This window comes from Linepithema humile, chromosome 2 (assembly GCF_040581485.1).
Source record: "Linepithema humile isolate Giens D197 chromosome 2, Lhum_UNIL_v1.0, whole genome shotgun sequence".
Classification (NCBI taxonomy): domain Eukaryota; kingdom Metazoa; phylum Arthropoda; class Insecta; order Hymenoptera; family Formicidae; genus Linepithema; species Linepithema humile.
In genome coordinates, this window is record NC_090129.1 from 22574443 (window position 1) to 22595740 (window position 21298).

At 35.1% G+C, this 21298-nt stretch overlaps 1 long non-coding RNA gene across 1 annotated transcript in view; it reads left to right on the plus strand.

Moving 5' to 3' along the window:
* Positions 1-425: 425 nt before the first annotated feature.
* Positions 426-21298, plus strand: part of LOC105668872 (uncharacterized) — a 66334-nt gene continuing 45461 nt past the window's right edge. The window contains exons 1-2 of the long non-coding RNA XR_001100185.2: positions 426-1155; positions 1426-1464. This is a non-coding gene — a long non-coding RNA (uncharacterized lncRNA). The remainder of the gene's footprint in view (positions 1156-1425; positions 1465-21298) is intronic.

Genomic DNA, 21298 nt, shown 5'->3' on the forward strand with positions numbered 1-21298 from the left:
CCGACGAACCGAATTTTTGACTGTGCTACGTCTACTGAAAAGTATATCCCGCTTTGACAAATAGATTACGAGAGCCAAAATCTGTACTTACTGAGACTACACCGAACTCCAATCTACGATGCATGGTTAATCGCGAACACCTGCAGTACACAATACGTTTCCGCACTCGCCCGTCACTTTAATCGGCACCCCCGACGAAAATTCGTACTTGGTATACACTTTTGACAAATAAAACACACGATTAATTGCAGAGCATTCGCGCTTTGCAATTCCAAACCAAAATGGCGTACAGAAACTATGTGCAGACCGTGAGATGGCGCACGTAGTATCGAAAGTGTCGAGTGAACATAGATCTATTTTATTTATCTAGTGAAATATCGATATCGATTCACATCACGCGCGCCATCTGCCAACTAGATAGCTGCTATTACACTGTGTCGTCTTGGATATTGAGCGCGAACGTTCTGCGATAGTCTTATTTTCCGTGTTTTATACGCTAAAAGTGCTTAACGAGTACGAATTTTTATCGAGAGTGTCGACTAATGTAACGGACGATTGTCAGAACGTATTATTGCTGCCGTGAACGCTCGCGATTAATGAACGACGGTGCTTCGTCGATCATCTGGTGGTAGGATTGTAGATTCAAACATACATTTTCATTAAAGACTGAGTTTAGTGTAACGGATCATCAACGGATACGCTGTGTGATGATCCTTATATTCACTCAAGAGCACCGAGCGCGATGTATTTTTTAGTAGAAGTAGCATGTCAAAAATTCAGCTTATCGGAATTAAATCAGGTAAAATGTTGTTTTGTACATAGTGATCTCTGAAATAACCGTCATAACAGTCGTTTACCTCGTTCATCCATTGTGTATCAAACCGCTGAAGCTTTGGTAATATTGTTTACATGTTTAAATGTTTTAGAAGACAAAATACGTTTTATTTCACGTTTGCGTTTGTGGACGGCAGAAAATTTGTAATATCCGTGATTAGAATCTGTGGTTTTCGCGTAAGTAAAGTGTGTGTGTGTGTGTGTGTGTGACTAATTTTAAGTGAAAATTTCTGGAATTCGTCGATTTTCTCTCTTGGATGGAGTTGATAAAGAGCAAAGCGAAATCCACAGCGGATGAAGCAAACTGCAATACCTTAGCTGGTGAGTATAATTTGTAGATTATTTAAATATGTATATAACTATAATAAAAATGTTACAATTAATACTTATAAAATATTCATTAAACCATCTAAAGATATTTGTTAAAAGATTTATTGAACATTTATTAAAATTTTGAAATAATTATTCATACAGTTTATTATACATAGTTATGTTTTAATTAAAATGGAAATAATGAAATAATGCATATAATGCATATAAAATGTGTGTGATATAATACATACTAATTAAAATATATATTAAATTCTCCAGGTATAGCTGAAGGCGTACTTGGCTAAGGTACAACGATCGGTGAGTGAATTTATTCATTATATTTGTGTAATTACACAAAACATATTATAAGCTGTTTATAAATCTTGTCCACAATTTGTGCTTTTGCAAATAAAAATAATAGAACTAAATATACTTTTTTTTTATGTTTACAGGAAAGAATATAAAATTTTGTACAAATTATGTATGCACTTTATTATTCTTAAAAGTGTAAAACTGCAAAATTTGTTAAATTTAAATTATACATGCAACAAAGTTTCTTGAATAAATAAATTATAAGAAGTTGAATTTGAAAACTAAGATTTTGAAGAAAAGTTTGAAAATATAATAGCCAATATGTTTCCAATGTATATGAATATATTTTTCACTTAATCTAACTCATAAATTTAATTGATCAAATTCTTTTTGCGAAAGAACTAATTGTTGAAACAGTTTTGGATGCAATTTTTAATACAATGAAAATGAGATGTGTAGTAATATGTACAATTGCTTAGCAATTAATATAATCAACTCACTTTTATATTGCGCGTTTTACCGAATGGTTCTTTTCTTTTTCCGGGCATCGTAAAATTTCAGTGTTTTAAATATAATACACTTTGCAAAAAGAGACTTTCCTACAGTAACTTAAAAGGTATGAATACTGTATCTTTTCTCATTGCAATTCTCATTGCTTTTATAATTAACAGAACAATCTTTAGTTACTATTAAATTGAGACAAAACCAAATTATATATATTTTTTCTTTTAACTAATAGCATATTTAAAACAGTTGTTATATGTATATATACATTTGTTATTTAAAAACTTTTATGTCGATTACAAATTTAAATTGACCATTCAAATTAAAACTTCTATTAAATAATATAGTGATAATTATAGAGTAACGAATACTTATCTTTTATTAATAATTTTTTATTTAAATATGTTTATATAATTGTGATACATCTACAATTTATAATTATAAACGAACGAGCGTAAAATTGCAATTTGTCTGATGTAAGTCCGATTTCATGAGCGCACAAGAAAAGTTTACATCTAGAACCGGAGATGGAGATGCATTCCATTTTATTTGCGTTGAAGCATCTTCGAAAAACTTACTTTCGCTATAAAGCACAAGAGTGTTTGAAAGTACAAGAAGTTTGAGAGCAACTGTTGTCCGGTTTCAAGAAATTCTTGGATACTATTTTATCGTCGTCTACATAAAATAACTTTTTCTTTATTTATTGAATATTAGCAAACAACGCTGAGATTGGCCTTGCCCTTTATATTTCATCACAATATAATATTGCATATCTTTTGCCATAACGTGATTTAACTTCATTTAAATATTACGACATAAAAATCAGATTTTGTGCAAAATGGAAGAATCAGATCCTGCTAAAATAGGAAATAATAATTTATCCACAGGGGGCACAAATCAATTCTCGCAAGAATAGCTGCATTTAGCAGGAAAAATTGAATAGCATCCGCGTAACAATCGAACCTGATTCAGTGGAAATCCAGAGGTATATATCAATCACATGCAATTGCCACTCAACTGCTGTCTCTGCTGAATACGCCCAATGTGACATATCAGTCGTGTTGCCCCATTGATTTAATCTGAAAATGGGTCGAATAATTTGCTCGTTCATGTAAACGTGAAATTTTACGAGCAGATGTGCGACGCACTGCACTATTGTGTACTAGATTTAATAATTGAGTTCACTTAATCAACAAAAAATAGGAACGAATAAAATTCGAAGTTTTCAAAGAGATAAATAGGACTAAATAGACTTTTCTTTACTGTTCTTGACGGATATATACTAGTTCATGTGAGAGAAGAGAAATACTTCAGATGTTAAAGCTAGATACTTCGGCCTGTGTATACTCCAATGTAAATACCTAATATCGTGGCTTGTTCGCTTCCGCTAACGATTCCCCTCTCGTTCCTTCTCGCGAAACCGAAGCACCTCCTCGAACGGCATCCTTCAGTGTCTCGGTATCTATAGGAAAGGGCTCGTTAGTACCGTCCGCCGTAGAAAGTCTTTGTATCGCACGTACGTAACCCACAAGTCGATACTCCGTGTGGTGCAGGAATTTCGGAATTTCGCAAGCCGGCGCAGTCTGCATATTTCATTGTGACTGTGAATGCACAATGCACCGATAAAATATGGACCTGCTGAACATCCACCGCACGAGGGAAGAATGAAAAGCGCTATCTTGCAAAGAGAGAGAGAGAGAGTGAGACAGAAGAAAGAGTAGGAATACGAAATATTCACTTAACCCGTAAAATTACAGGTCGTCTAATTTTATTGGAATTTAATTATTCATCCGTATTGTTCATCCGGTTTAAACTCAATTTGCACATCTCATCCAAATAAAGTAACTCATGTTTTATGAATAGAGCGCATAATCGACGCAAAAGTGTTGTTCCCGATCAATCGTTCTGCATGATCAAATGCATAAATTCCGGCAAGGGCCCGCCTTGTAGAATGCAGCGGCGTGTGCAGACGCTGAAAGATTCGCCAGTACTAATTAAGATTAATGAGTTGTCCGAGAAATCGAGACCAAGTTCTCGTGCGGTAATTAGCAGTCTACTTCACCTTTCTATATAAGACAGCGCGGCCGAGCCATAGCCGAGTGTCGTGGAAGTTTCTCTCCCTCTCATCCTCATCCCCGTCGTATCATCCTAAGGCGAAGCACTTATTACGGAAAGAGTCTTCTTCCCCTCTTCACTTTTCCTCGCTTCTCGACTCGCTTCTTCGCTTTCGTCTTCCTAACTCTGATGCTTTTATTTGCTAGACTTTGTTCGTCGACCAGTTGCGCTATGGTATGCGCTGTCTGCCGAATACATTGTCACTGTTGCACATTTTAGACAGACCGTTAAAAAGAATATCGTACACTTTGTTATTAAAGTCGATAATCTTAATACAGTTATAAATTATTGAATAACAATTTTTTGAAGAACAATAAATTATTTTAAGATTTTAATTTTGTACAAGTATTTAAATATTATTTTTATTACAGCAAAATTTTCCAAATTAGAAATTTATTTAAATATTATATTGTGATTTGTGATATCAAACTAAGGCATAACAAAACATAAAAGTAAAAGCTTTTTTACAGAAATTATTCTTTTGTAGAATTTTAGAATTTTTTATGGAAAGTTTGCATACTTCACCTAAGTATGCCAGGCGCTATATCGTTCATTTTTCCCTCTTTGTCTGCCTATAGCTCTGCCTGCAAATAGTAATTTTTTTTAACTACGGCGGAGGAAAGTATAAATTAGACGATCGATAAAATACGTCGTCCCGGTAGTCGAAAGTTTTAACCGCATGAGTCGCATGTCGCATGCATCCACGCAGGTAATTAGTTTACTATCCGTACTGCGTGTGAAGAGTTTCTAAACATAAATAGTTGAGATTTAATTTAACAACTAATTCGTAGAAACGCGAGACTGGTATAATTCATATTACTGCATAGTGCCAATTGTATGTGAGGCGCATCCGCATATACAACACACGTCACAATGCAACAATTAATCTCTCTCCGAAATGTGGCGTTTTCGCTATGACGGTCAACTGCAACGTTTGATAACAGCATTTAGAAACAATCGGGACAGCATAAGGGTCGTTAATGGAACACGACGTATGAGATCCGTTATCAGATAGGCGTACATTAGCGACAGCGAAACGATTAAACTACCCGTAGTTGACATTAACCGTCTATCACGAATCTTTGCTCATACAGAAAATTGTGTAGTTGCATTATTTTCTGCTGTGTCATCTATAATTATTATTATAGTATTAATTATATAAACAATTGACAACTAAATCAATCTGTTTTAGTTTTCTCTGTTTATGATAACTTGTAAACATGATTTGTTACAGTTACTTAATTAGTTAATTAGTTATTTATTAATTACTTATTAATTAATTAATTAGTTATTTTAACAAATTTATGTTTATAAACAGATTAAAATTTTATTTGTTACTGCGTACTTTATGCAAAATTTTTAAAATATTTTGTAATTGTGTCAGAAATTTGGTTAATTAATATTTATGTAAATAAATAATTGGCTTTGCATGGTTTATCGACTAATCACAAGTCAAGGCTCATTATCGAATACATCAATAAGGACATTAATTAGGCTATTATTGTGGGTATTGGTCAGCAGAACTTATGAAGATGCATCGATTTATCGGTATTTTTCTTTAGGCCCGGATGATATGTGAGCGCATGCAAATAGCGCAGCAATTATCATCTACAGCATATTAATATCTCAAATTACGCGGTTTCATGAGCAATTTCTAAAAATATTCAGCGTTTCTGCTATGTCTGTGATCGTTTATAACAAACACATCGGAAGAATCACGTGCTGTTGAATTCTATATTGTCGTATAATTAACATAATGAAAATTAATTACATCCGAAACAATTTTCAAATGACAATAATATAATTTGAATGAGGTATTTGTTAAACGTAAATTCGTACCGCGAAAGAAAGAATTTTTTCGGATTATACGCATTGTGTATTTATGTATATTAAAAGCGCGTGTTTTGACGGCACTTCGAGTAAAATCGTAAAAAGCAACAAACCACGCAAAACGCCGAACTCTGATAACAATTGCTTCACACGTAGCACCTGTCCAGGACACGTTCAAAAAATAAAATACAACAATCTGAACTGTGCTCGCTAAAATTGGTTTGACGAAAAATATGAACGTGAATAACACATCTTAAAATAATTTTTGATACCTTTTTAAAGAAAAAATTCCAATTCTCTGCAAAATATTATCTTGGTTAAACGTTAGATTGTGTAAATAGAATTGTAAACGATTCAAATTGCGCATTTTTATCACGTGCCGATAATAAAAGCGGTCCATAAAAGCACTTTATGAAACTATTCTGAACATGTAGCTTCCAATCGTTGATTATTTTGTTGCACAATAAGTTTAATAAATGGAAATTGCACTCCCGGATAGAAACGCTAGAATACGAAGTTGAAAGCACTTTGCTTCCTGTAACCTGAGAAAGTAGTTTGATTCAACGTCTAAGTTCTCTCGGTACTACAATGCCGTATATTAATTTTACGGTGGCAATTCTCGATTTTCACTTAGCCCAATTCTCCATCGACTAAGATTACTCATGCCATCAGAAGATCGAACGGATTTCCGACTGGATTCGATGCAACGGAGGCATATCTCTCCGCGAAGCGGAGGAATGAAGAAAGATAAATCGAGAAGAATGGCTTAAGATGCGCGGACAATAATCGGCCGGATCTAATGAGAAATCTTTCGTGAAAGTTAAATTGACTTATTGAAGGAATCGCGACGCGAATATACTGAAATAGCAATGTGCTTTAATAGTAAGAATTTGATTCCACGCGGAGTACTATTATTGACGAATTAATTTAATCTTTGCTCTAATTAGGCGCTAATTTTTTTATATTTTACTATAGATAGCGGGTTTTTAATACTGTATTCTCTTTGGAAAGCATACTTATGGAAAATAATTGCACTGCGGTTCGATTTTATTTCCACAAGTTACATTTCCGAAAATGATTTTTCACATTATTTCCTCGAGCTAAAATTACTCGCGCAATCGAGATTGCGCGCAATTACAACTGCATTTGGCTTCAGGCGAGCGCGGAACGAAATCGCTGATGAAGATGGTAAAATAAAAACGCAATATATGAACGTTTATGTACGATATTATCTTGAATACGTCACTATCACGTCCCTATCAAACCAGATATTGTGCAGAACGCAAAATACTTCATCTTGTGCAGCATATAAAACTAACGTTATTTATGTTAAATAAATTTGCATATTTTAGCTTTGCAATTAACAGAACGCAATTTATTATTTGATTTTCGTTGAAATATCTTTTGAAGCACACTCATGGAAATACACACCAGCATGGTTCTCGGTGTGCGCATCCTCTCCATGACTGATTTTGAGCCTGTGGGGCCGCGTATACATTTCTTGCAACTGCTATAGACCAATGGCTAAAGTTAGTGAGATATAGGCTAGTAATGTCAGACGACGTATTCTCTACAGACTTATTACAGATAAAGATCTTACTTTTTTGAAGTTTAATGTATTTTGAATATTGTGTGACCGTTTATTAAATTTATTTCACTTAAAAAACTTTATTTTGATTAAAAAAAAAAATTTAATTAAATTTATTTGAATTAAAAAAACATAAAATATTAGTGACACGTGACAATGTAATATGCATTGAATTAGTGAGTTGTCCAATCATCTTCGTTATCAATAATACATAGTTTTGTAATGTTGTTTTATATTTATTGAAACAAATTTAAATCAATGAATACGGTTTGTTGTCACATTCATTTTAGTCCAATTTAGCTCCGTTTGATATTTCCATACATTTTTATAAATAAGAAATTTTCTTTCTAAAAAGCATTTTTTTTTTTTTTTTTATTGGACAAATTCTGATATGCAAGTGATCTTATTGGAAAAAATTCAAAGAAAAATATTTAAAGCACAAAGATATTATTACTTTAATCAATATGAATCTGATATTTCATATTATATAAATCAATCCGATGACGATATTGAGCTATTACAATAGCCATGGAAATATATTTCATATTCCTGTTTTATACCTTATTATTCCTATGACACAGCAGAAAATGATCAAACATAAAAACGATTTTGCTACATACAGAACAACAATGACTGAGAAATAATAATTTTCGATCGCATATAAATTGTAAATGAGCTCGAATAGCTTGTCAGCGAATTATAGATTACTTTCTGCTATTTGCATGCGAATCGCATTACCGTTAAACTCGTATTAATTGTGGTAACCGATATAAAGCAGCCTATGCTCCACAGGGTATTACGATTACGTCACATGCAATTTAATTTGAACGACACCGTACTCACTATCAATTTATAATAGAATTAAAGAGATAATTAAATTTTAATTGTAATTGGGATGCGTACCATTCACTCGAGATATTGAAAAATATTAACAGAAAATAAGGAGATAGAAAACTGATCGCAGTAAAATTAATATTATTTTATCCGCGATAGAAAAATTTATGCATCAGAAATTTGGAATTTAAATAAAGAATTAAAAAAGTGAATTTCAGCATATAAATATTTATAATATTTAATAGAACTCAGTACGGAAATTTAGTAAAAGTCAATAATTAATTTTATTTTAAGGAAATTTGATAATTTAAATATTCCTACAAATCGAGTACGCATACATGGTTTGCATACATGATATTTTATATTGGAATTATTGATATCAGTCTCTTACAAATATTTAATGATAAATCAGAAATCTGATATAAATTAACTCGCTTGTTGTATTTCTTTTATTACGTTTAATTTCGGAATTATTGATACCGAATGGTATCGTGATTGTTCTTCTCTTTCGATAAATGTCGTTTTAGTGTCAGCGCGCAATATCGCACCTAGACATATGGGAGAGCATACAATCCGAAGGAATCTGATGGTAACCGGTACGTAAACGAATCACACGAAAGATCATGCTCGAACGTGATCCTAGAAAATGTCGAGCGCGCCGTGATATTGAAGCGTGATTCGCGCGCGCGAGAGTTCCACCGCAAATGTGTTTTTTCACATTTATGCGATATGTACACGTGCGTGTGTGTAGATGTACGCATACGGTGGCATGTTCTCGTATAGGTATAATGTAGTTGGAGAATGGGGCAACCCACGAAGAACGCGATGATGGGCGATAAAGCACAAACCCCTCGGGCATCAGGATTGCTTATCATAGTCGTCATCGATCGCTCGTCTCTGTTCACGACGAGATAAACCCCGAGGTCGCGGTGGATAGAGCATTTCGTTGGATAAAGCATGAAAATGTCGCCACTGCGAATAGACAAAGTGTATCATCGATATTCCGCGACGAATCGATATTTTATCGAGTTACAACAGCTGACGCTTGATTTAGAATATTTAAACTTTAATTGAGCAGGTATTTGGGTTTGTCATTCCAAATAATAAATAAATGTTTTGAATAAAATACTTAGCTTTATTTTTGTATATGCATATATTTTATAAGAATATAAAAAATAAATAACAGGTTTTATTCAGGTTTCGTTCAGAATCGACAATAAAATTAAATAAATTCTATTCTAGGAAACATATTGATTTTATATTAAATCTCTTTTTCGTAAAATAGTACAAAGCGAGGATTCTTCTAAATGAGTTATAATATATACTATGTATTTCTTTGTTCACTCAAACATAGTATGTATACAAATGCCATTATAACGCTTTCCACACTAAAGCGTATTCGAAACAAACTGCATCTCGCCAACTGAAATAACTACATTTTCTTTCCTGCATTTGTTTATGTCTATTTTCGCAGATGGTGGTATACCGTTTTTTATTTGTCTACATTTCTGTACTTTCCGTTAAAATCTTTTATGTATAGAGACAGTATTTTTAACTTTGCGCAAAAATAAGTGCTTTAATGGATCATATGAATGAAAGCGAGACAAATACAGAAACTAAGCAGCGAAGTGTAGTTGGAAACAGAAACATTAGTATTAACATAGAAGCAAAAGTATATCCGACATTGCGATGTTTCATACAGATGTAATATTTCGGTTTAACATACACATATACACATAATGCCTCTTTCTCTCTCACAAAGTTTGTTCTTCGAAACTTTATGAGTAAACATCAAGTGCGCGCTTTCTATAAATAATGTGTAAATTGTTGCATTTTATACAAATAGCTCATTACAGAAGCGATATTATATTTTTATGCTTCGCCTGTCGCTAAGCGGTTTCAAACAAAGTTATCAAGCTTTTGGTGCGTTTCAATTCTATTTTAATCCATTTCGTTTATTTATGTATTTCGTATCGCGGCAACGAATATTTAATTCAGCATCAGCAAGGCAAGATAAAATCATCAATACGTAACGATAGATTATAATTATTCTAGCAGAAATGATAAATATTTCATACATATTTGATACATCGTATATGGAATCAATTTTCAGTAAAATTACCAAATCTTTTCATCAAAATTTACATAAAATAATCACATTGACGAAACATATCCGCTATCGCGGAACATATCCGAAAATGTCTGATAAAAACAGTGAAGGGCCAAATGCGTTAAGTGGCTTTCAGAGTATCGAAACGCTTAGCCAAATCATTCCCATATTTTTCCAATCGTTTCCATTCGTTTTTGTTGCGATTTCGATATTCCAGATGCGATTTTATGCTCGCGCAACGATGGTATAAATGCAAAAAAGTTCGCTCCCTGTTTGTAGAATTTTATTCCATCGAACTGTTTTTAACGAGGGATTTCTTTTGTGACTAACGTAACACGCTTTCTATGCCGAATTGACGCCCTTTAAATTATTGCAAGGCATTTTTACGTCTTACGCTGTGCTCAGCTAAGTTGCAATTAACCTTTCTGCTTCTGAATTATAAAAGCCACCCTACCGGGTCCCCCTGAATAAAAATGCTGAATAATTTTCCGTCCGCTGCAGTGCCTGACTAAGCATAATTTTCATAGCACAACGTATGTACATGCACAGTGAAATGCTGTTGCTCGGTCATTTCTTACGCGAGTTTTCCACCATCTTCGTTGAGATTACCATTCCTACGACAACACGTACGCTTTTTCACAGTTCCAAATTCGCCCTTCACGACCAACGTAGTATAATTTCCGGCGGCATAAGTGCAAGTCAGCGGATTACAAGTTTTAGCACTCAAAAGGCCGAACGTTTACTTTGTATCTATTCTCTAAAAACAGTCATGTGATTATTTCAAAATACATCGCGGACTCAATGAAATGTGTTACGCAGATAAAACAAATTATAATACGTCCCGGGAAAAGTTTACGCATTATATTTCTACAATAATATTTCGGTGAAATGCAATCCGTAATTATTTAAGAGAAACCTTTTATCTTCCGTTGTTTTATCCTTCTACTGGCGATTTTATTCTAAAAAATAAATTTGCTTTTGATCGATTTGATCTCGTTAAACTAATCTTCCGAAGAACTCTTCGAACCTGTGCGTCTATTACCTTTATCTTGAGATTAATTAAAAAGAGATAATAGAATACTAATATTGCATAAGTTTCCTTCGACGATGCACATCAATCTGCTCGTCATATTTTGCATCATAATCAATTAAGCCGATGTGCACATAATCGATAAAGGATTAATAATAATTTTTTAATAGCTTTCTAAGAATATTTCTTCTAATATTAATATTTATTATCTTCTTTCTCGAAAATATTTTCCGAAACATCCATACTTATTTATTTATTCTAGATTTATGTAAACTATTTATAATACCATTAACACCACATTTTCCAGATGTCTATTAAACATTTATTTTGAAAATGAGGATTGCAGAGTGGCATGAATGTACGTATTGATCGAATTTATGACCTACTTGCTTTAACAATTTATCTGAATTTTGGTTCCAGCAATTTTTTTTTTAAATAAACAGTTCATATTCGCTGCAGTTCTTATCGATTTATTCGAGCGGTACGATATTCCGAGGTATGGGACCGCTGTTATTTTCTTCTCTTTTTTTTGCTCTTTTTTTTCTTTGCCAAACATTTACTACATTGGCTGCGCGAAGATTGGCTCTTCATCGGCGGCCTATGTGCTATGTGCTCTATAGAAGATATAGCGAAATTGAAAGTGGTAAAGTGACAAGTTTTCTCGGGCTAGTAACGAGAATGAAATGGCGAGGTCAGGACTTTCTAGTCCGGAAAAATTTTTCCCAACTTTTTTCTTTTCGCATATTCGACAAAGCTTAATTTAGAATTATTATTCAAGCAATAAATATCAAGTAGCAAACTGCATATTTATAAATCTTATCGTGACAAGTAACAGACCTCAATGAAGAATCGTGAATCTTATTTATATTTTTATTACACGCAATCTAACTTCTGCCAAAGTAAAGTAATTATATTTCATTCTGGATAACCAAACAGTCGACATTATAATTACAGCTATAAGTTGTAGATTCGGGGTGAAACGGCGAAATCGGTGCTAAGAGGTAACAGGTACAAAAAGTAAAGTAGGAAAGCCGTAGAAGAATTATTATTAATACTCTCTGTCCGATACACCTGGTCGTTTCCCATCGCCGCAACGCATTTGCGATATAATCGATCGATCCGCGAGCGATTAATTATATCGCCATTAATAATACGCAGCGCGCGCTGCCTCCAACAACTGCGTCGCGATATTGTAGTGGTGCTAAGGTTTATAAAATTAAGACTTTCTTAAAAGATTTTTGTTGTCCAAAAAAATTTTTGAATACATCTAAATATATACTTAAATTGTATGTATTGATTAATGAAAAATCATAGTAAAATCATGCCAGATGCAAGCAATTGTCAATTATATACAGATGATTTTTTAAATAAAAAATATATGCGAAAGTCCATTTGATTAATATTTTTTTAATATTTTGATATCTACAGTTATTCATATTTTATAGCAGATAAAAGAGATAATACAAAAATTTTTAAATATAAAATTTTTTTAAATAAAAATTGTCATGTAATTATATTTATATGAATTACAGCCGAATAATAGATAGTTTCTTTCACATCAATTTATATATAACATTTGATTAATCTTTAGAACCGATTAAAAAATTCGATTACGAACTTTTGCCCGCAAAATTCCTTTTAAGCACCACTGCGGCGCGTCGATATTTCAAATTAATTGAAAGCGCTTCCAGGTTAGCACCTATGAAGCTATCTGGACTATCGTGTCGACACAGCCCGCCAATTTATCCGTCTCTTCAGAAGAGCACGACTTCGTTCGTGCTTAAGTCGAGGGATACGCTGATGAATATCGGGTTCGAATAGTTATTAATCAAACGGGCGACGTCGCGATAACAACCGATATCGATGTAGGTATCGATTCAATCTACCGGCGATAAAGTGTCAATTAGATTGCTACGTCAAATATTTCTCGTCGATGATCAGTACTTTGTCTTACAATCGGCTACATTGCCTGTAGCTTTAATAGCTGCAAATTAATTTATTGGGATAAATTTATCTTGTTTTTTTTTCCCTTTAAATCTTCATAATTTTTATATAGAAAAATAGAATTTTAATTCGACATTTAAGACCAAATTATTGTTTACGTTACAACATTACCGTGAGTTAAAAGTAAATCATTACTATACGCAACTGTTTTAATCGTTTTATCTTTTTACATGGATTATTTGCATTTCTGCGAAAGTAATTAGTTGAATTTGTTTTAGCGATCGCGTATAATAAATTAAGTTTATTCTACGCGTACGCTGAATTTAAATAAAATAAATGCAAAATTAGCGTTCTCCCAAAATTTATGTCCTAATTGTATATGGTAAGACTGTTCCCCATTTAAGCTCCTCGCATTATCAAACTAATATTGCCGCCGGTGCCGACGTCACAGTTATCAACTCTCATAGTTGTATTTACTGAGAGTCCCTATATCAGATGCCTGTAAGGCACGACTGAATTATGTACACGGCAATGCGTTAATATCCTTCACATAGTGCATAGAAAATCCAGCCTACACATATCAAATTTTATGCTAATAAGGGATGCACATTATTAATCTGTTTATAATACGTTAGCGCGCATATTATGCATATTTAGAGAATTATATGTACCACAATGACTTAATTATTGCACAAATTAATTCAGACCGCGCGTTGTGCCGTTGACTTCTCGTTTAAACCTCTATCTATCTCCTGTTAAGATGAAATCTAATATCTCATATATCGTCCCTCGACCGGACCGGGAATATAATATCAATTGCTCCAAATTCGTTCGCTCGAATTTTACGCTTAAATTTTACGTTACGGTAGGTTGCACAATTAATATACTCGTATTAAGTTATCATCGAATTATTACGTACATTGCGGGAATGCGACGCGTGCGTTATTATATTAATTAGCCTAGGACGTATAATGCATCGTGTAGAGGTGTTCCCGATTTTCTATTTACGGTCTATTTCCTGCTCGCTAAAAATTTAATATCATATACATCGGCCGTCTACTAACTCGCGATACAATATCACACTTGGCACTCGTCCAAACCGGACGAATAAAGAGCAATGCATTAAAAGTTGAATTAAATTTATGAATTCGAATATTAATTTCTGACTGATTGTGAGAACATTTCGATGCGGAATTCGTAGGAGGAATGACCTTCGAGACCCTGCAAACCTCATTAAACAGCCATCCCCTTTCTGCGCGCAAACCAATAAATGTTCTGGATTCCTAGTCGTTTTTCGGTCGTTAAACGAGCGGCTGGGATAGATAAATTGGTATGTTTGTAGAAGCACGATGTTTATCTTTCCTAGAAGATAAAAACATATCTTTATTTACGCGCGATGCATAATTCTTCATGCGGAAAAATATCATTTTTAATATATACACCAATATTATGCATTTTTTTTCAGTATAAATAATCAAAGCTATAAACTGTAGAAAAATGAGAAATATGAGCAGGCAACTGTAAACGTAAAAATATATCACGAATAACTATATGACAGCCAATCATTGTATTTTTTTTCCCACGATATTGTTGGGTATGAGAGCTAAGCGAATTTTTCGCGTCACATTCGAGTGGTTGGTTGGTCGCTGACCAGGTACAGCAGATAAATTGGTAGATTCGCGAATCACGGTTCGCGCAGAATGGAGAGATTCTCGTGGGACATTCGCAGGAGGGCTGGCTGGTAGAAACCGACAATACGCGCAGCGGACCGGGTACGAACGAAAAGAAAGGTGGATATACCTCCGTAAATTCCAGCATTTTTACCGTCCACCTATACATGCGTCTCCGTCGCCCGATTCATCCGACACCCTTTCTCCCGCGACCGGGCGTATATGTTCTCCACTTTTGGATTCGACCCGCTTCGATGCCCTCGAAGGCACTGCCGGTAAAATGTATGTACACGTTGTGCCTACAATACGGCGGAGATAAAATTGGAACGAATCCATCGTCGAATCAATATGTCACGAAATATAAAAATGCGAGGGACATTAAATTTTTATTCCATAACATGGTTATATAACACAGAGCGCTGTTTTAAATCATTTCTTTCTTCTTGGCGCTCTCTGTTCCGTCGAAAAATTTTATATTAAATTACGATTCTTTGAAATAATAATTAATATATAAAATATTTTAACATGAAAAATATTTTATAATTGTAGGAGAAACAGTTTTTTTTCTTTTAATTGGAACAGCGAGCTGATTGCTGAGGTTAAAAAACGATATTAAAAATTTGGAGACTTGATATTACGCGTTTAAAAGATTGATTTTACAACTCTTACATTATTTCATACGTTATTATTTGACCGTGTATATTATTTCACTGCTTTAAATGTTTTGAAAATTACGGAAACATTGAAAAAAAGATGACATGCTTTATATTTGCAAAGCATTTTTAATACTTTACAAAAACGTACTCGAAATATTAAAACAAATTGCACGTCGCACAAATTTATGGTAGTGCGCAATAACAAATGTTACGTGTGCGCGTTACACGCACCGCGAAAAGTATTAAATTGAAACTGAAAATTGCATCGCTCGGTATAAAGTCCTTCCTCCATTGATTCACTGCGTGAATCTATTGAATAAAACGATCTGATTTTTTGATGGAACGCAATGAAAGCAATACGGGCGTTTTGGCGCGGTTTTAATTGTTTATATTTCGAATACACACCCTCTAGTATGCAAACAAGCGTGTGCACCATCAGTGGCACCGTTCAAATTTACACGTAATTGTTACTGTTAATTGAACGTTTCGCTCGTTTCTGGTTCATTAAACTTGAAACGAGTTGATTGACATAAAAAGCTTTGATGCGACATAATTGAACACTGAGTATCGATCTTCAATCATTTTGAAATCTTCGTCACACCTCTTATTCTAGTTGGCAAATCGCAGTCGCTAAATCTCAAAAGTTTCCGAACAATTTCTCGGCGTAAGTCAATACGAAGTATGATTCGAGATTCCAGAAACGTATCCTGCTCTTCGCGCGATTTAAACTTACCACCGCTTTTGTGAACTGCATGATAACTTCTTTAATGAGAGAACTAGTACTTCAACACCTCGAACTAAGTTCGCAAGAATATATAAGGTGTTCGGTAATTAGAGGTGACAACAATTGATTATGCGCGCGACGAACTTGGTCTATAATTAATTTACAGCGAGAATTAACAAGCAGAATTAAGCAGTAAATTAAAAAAGTTATTATTGCAGAAATTCTCGTTCTTTCTAAATTATCTCTCGGGGAAACATCTTGTACATTGCAGTTTAACTCACTTGGTCAATTGGTAAGAGTCAATTGCTAAGAGGGAGTTTAAAATTTCCGTAGAATAGATACGCTCTCGAAGTATATACTTCGTATTGACTTGTGATGAGAAATTATCGGGAACTTCTAGAGATGAGAAATTGCATCATATTCGGTACTCGAGACCAAACATTCTTCACGTTATAAGTTTAACTTTTTCAATTTCAGAAATTATTCTTTAAAAGTAGTATTATCTTTTCTTGTTCTTTCACTTTTTGATAGATATTTGGAAATGTGTGCTTTGAAATATTGTAATTCAATCCGGACGAATGCCACGCGTTCAGAGACGATCGACGGCTCTTATCAAAATTCAGCGCGACGAATGCCTGCGAGGATCCCGGAAATTCTTGCGAGAGTTCCGGCACTCGACGCGATTTAAGTTCACCGCGAATCGTGTAACTGACGAAGGAATTAATGATCTTTTTCCCTTTGAAAGCGGGCGAGAATATATCATCGCAATTCGTCGTCGTGGGCGAGCAGGAAAATTCATCTATGAAAAGTTTCCGCGCTCCGTCTCATCGAACGGCCGAAAAAAAGTAGGGTGGGCCAAGAAGAACGACGACGACGACGTATACGTCGGGTTTAATCTCGCGTGCTCGTTCGGGTGCCCGTGACGATAAATTTATCATCCTCGGGTAGAGCGAGACACCGCGCGGGCAACCTGTATAAATGCAAATCACGAGCGCGGAATGTTTTACCGTTTCTATCCTTTCGGCTCCCTGATTCGGAGCGAGTTTAATTGCTGCCTGTAAATGTAGGATTGTCTCTCTTGCCCCCCTTCTCTTCCCCTCTAGAGCAGTCTTTTAATTATTGTAATAAGATTCGCCTTGATCGAACTTCCACTTCGCGCTTCGCTGCATGATGCTATAAATCCATTTCAACGAAGCGCGCACATTCAGAAACTTGTGTAGTTAATGTGGAGTAAGTAATTTAATAATTAATATCTTTGAAATAGCATCAAGGTACTTGCACACAGTTATAGAAAACGTTTTAAATTTATCAGACTTTGTCAGTTTTTTTTTCTTAAATTTTTATCTGAAAACGCACGTGTCGTGGCAGAAGTGCGTATCGCGCCAAGAAAAATTCACGCAAATTTCCCAAGTTATTTATGCAAATGCCATTTCGCGATTCCAGTTGCCAAACTTATCTTCGCTCTAAACTACTTAAGCGTTGATCCTATTACCCCAATAAGCGAAGACTGCCAGTAAGGCGGAATGGCTAAAGTACTTCTGAGGCTAATCAGTTACTGCTTCGATAAAATGGTAATAGGGTAAACCGTAGCGAGGCATAAGTAAATCGTCCAATTATTGACCACTTAAAAAATATCCGGTCTTTACTTTAAAATGAATCATAGATATTTCATTAAAACCGCAAGCGTATTTATGATCTTTTCCGCATACCGTCCACGATGGAAATGAATAACTTTATATTAATGGTTCCTATTTCTGTCACGAAAAATGTCAATTAAAAGGACAGTTTATAAATCACTTAAATTAGACTTCACATTTTATATTGATGACGTACAGTCGTTTCGAAAACTTTATCTCGGAGAAAATAATTCGCCTTTATTCTGCAGGAATAATATATATATAAGCGCGCAAACGTCACATATAAATCCCATAAATACAAGCGGCCAATAACTATGCGGGAAGCAATGCGATTTGCCGTGCTTCTTATCGAGATAAGCCCCGCGACGGCAGCTGGAGATTGATTTTATCCGGCAGCCACTTTCCAGTCCGTGGCTTTCGTCCCCGCTATTCTCACATCGTATTTGCGCCGCGTCGCGTTCGCGCGATACATTGTCATTTGATAAGAAATGGGAAATCTCAACGATTGAATTATGGCGTGGTTCAGTTTCCATTTAGCTCCCGTTGCTAAATAAACATTAAAATGAATTGTACGGTAAACAATGGGGCTATGCGACCTAACAAGTTTGCCTTCGATTGTTGAGCATTCCGAGCATCTCGTCCAAAGCGTCAATACTTAAGCGGTACGGCAACTGGCTCAAAGTGCAGCGCGGTTAGCCGATGTCAACGTCGAAATGCTAACAGTTTCTATTTGCACGGACAACACAACAGATCAGTCCGTCCATCATTTAGATGCACGCTATGCGACGTTTTTACCTGATCCTCGATCTAGATTATTCCGCTTTTAATGGTTCAATCATTAATAGTGGAATTGTTTGGCGATTTATCTTTTCTAAATAAAGCATTATAAATGGATTTGTAGTTGAAAAAACTTTAAATTCTGTTGAATTAAAATCCATCTAAGATTGAGTGAAGATTAAGATTTTATTCGTTTGGATTTCAAAAATTTAATTTATTAAATAACATTTATTTTTTATTACAAACATCAACAATTAATTTTAGACACACATTATTTTATTATTATTAATTACTGAGTTATTATTATTAATTACTTGAGTCGAATAAGTATCTAATTAAAATGCCACTATTTCTTCTGTGCTCCGGTCAACAAAACGATCTATTCTTCAATTATATGATTACTCAAATATAGTAAATAGAATGAATAGAGGGATGGAAATAAAGCGAGGTAGCGCTCTTAGTGCGAGTAAATGAATGCGCGAACACGCTGGATGCCGGAAGGAGCTCGAGTCGATTTTTGTTAGAGCAGCTCGACGATCTTCCTCTTCCAGCGATTTGACTTTCAAATTTCCTCCACCGCGGAAAAATGTACTCTCCACCGCGCCGTTGCCGCTCAAGCATCTTCGAAGGACTAGTACTCTACCGTTCACTACCCGTCATCGCAACCCTCTCTCACGTTAGGCAAGCGGGCATAAAAATGATCGCTACGACGGAAACCACGTCGGATGCACGAGATTGATTTGCAACACTCGGTTCAGAGCGGAAAATCGCTATCATCTCGTGCCTTTCGGGTAACCGCGGGATAGAATCACATTTTTGGATAGGGTCGTACTTCATCTTACTACCGCAACCACAAATCTTATCTGTACAATATAATATGGGCGATAAAGTGTGAATTTTAATCAGATCTATGAACTTAAATTAAAGAATATGAAACCTTAACTGGAAGCTAACAGAATGCGAACTCGAAAAACTTGAAAAAATATAAAATTTAAAATCTGCATCTAATTTAAAAAACGATTTTTTCTCACATTTATTATTAGATTGTAATATAAAATTATTAGTAACATAAAACTTATATTTATGCTGACTTTTTGATGACAAGCGTCAAGCTTTTATGGCAAATGCAGAATTATGGATAGCACGATGAAGAGTCGACGAAATAGATCTCGACCGAGAAAAGGGGAAGAGATGTAGATAACTTGCGAAGAAGTGTATGAAAGTCTTTCTCATTACTTCTGAACAGTATTCATATCTTAAGTGAATGCGTATTGCGAAAGCGGAAGTCGCGTACGGACGGGGATGGCACGAGTAAATATTGATTGAAATGGCTGAAATGGCAACAATATATATGCATGCGGAGTGCATCCGTACATACCGCGGGACGCAAAATTATAATTTGGCCAAAGAGAAAAAGATTTCTGCAATTCAATAAAGCAATCTCATCTTTCTATTATACCATGGAAAAGGCGCAAGAAGGTTGTTTCTCGACTCTTCGCAAGATTAACTGCGGTTACGGAAGGTTTTGCGGTTCAACACCTGCGGTCACGCAATGACGTGTACTTAGGACCGAAATGGCGTAAAATGCACCGAATTGTATGCATCGCCCTCGGTGGAGGAGCGATTCGGCCGGGCGAAACTAATAGACGATAAAGTGCTGCGATCAACAGTTACAAGAGGGAACTCAAATGGAATGCATGCAATCGATCGGCCGGGTTGCAGTTTCGGTCGACGTAAGCCGCACCAGTTCATATTTAGAATTTCAAATACCGGTGAATTTCGTTTCTAAAGGTGCAAATTTACCTCCCTCCTTCGCCCCGGATACAAACGCGACTCTTGAATAGCGACTTGTGAGTAATAAACCACAAAATCAGGATTATCTCATTTCGCCGATTTTAGAAGTTACAAAAGAAAGATACTTGTTCCGTTTTCAATTCATAATATAATGGCTACATAATTACATGATATATCAAATAACAATTAAATTATATATCAATAATAATTAATTATATATTAAATAACAATTAAATTTATAGACTTCTGCCGCGCATTTTCTGTACCTTTTTCACCCATTTATTTTCTTCAATCTTCTCGAACCAATACAAACTATCGAGAAGAAATATTCCAAGTTAAAAATACAGGAGCGAAACGGCTAAACTTCCATCTGCTCTTAGTGGTTTCCGATGTAGGAAGGAGGCGGGTCACTTCGACTTCGCGCGCTTTTACGCGACACTCTTGTCTTTTCCATTGTGAGTGGTAAACTAGACCAACAGCGGGGACTATGCCGCTCCGTCAACGCCACCGAGGAATGCACAAACTCTAACATTACTGGCGATGCGCACATTCGCCGTGTCTATCGTCGCTGACCGAGAAGAATGAGAAACGCGCGATATTCGCCTCTTCATCGTCGTTCCCGCCGCC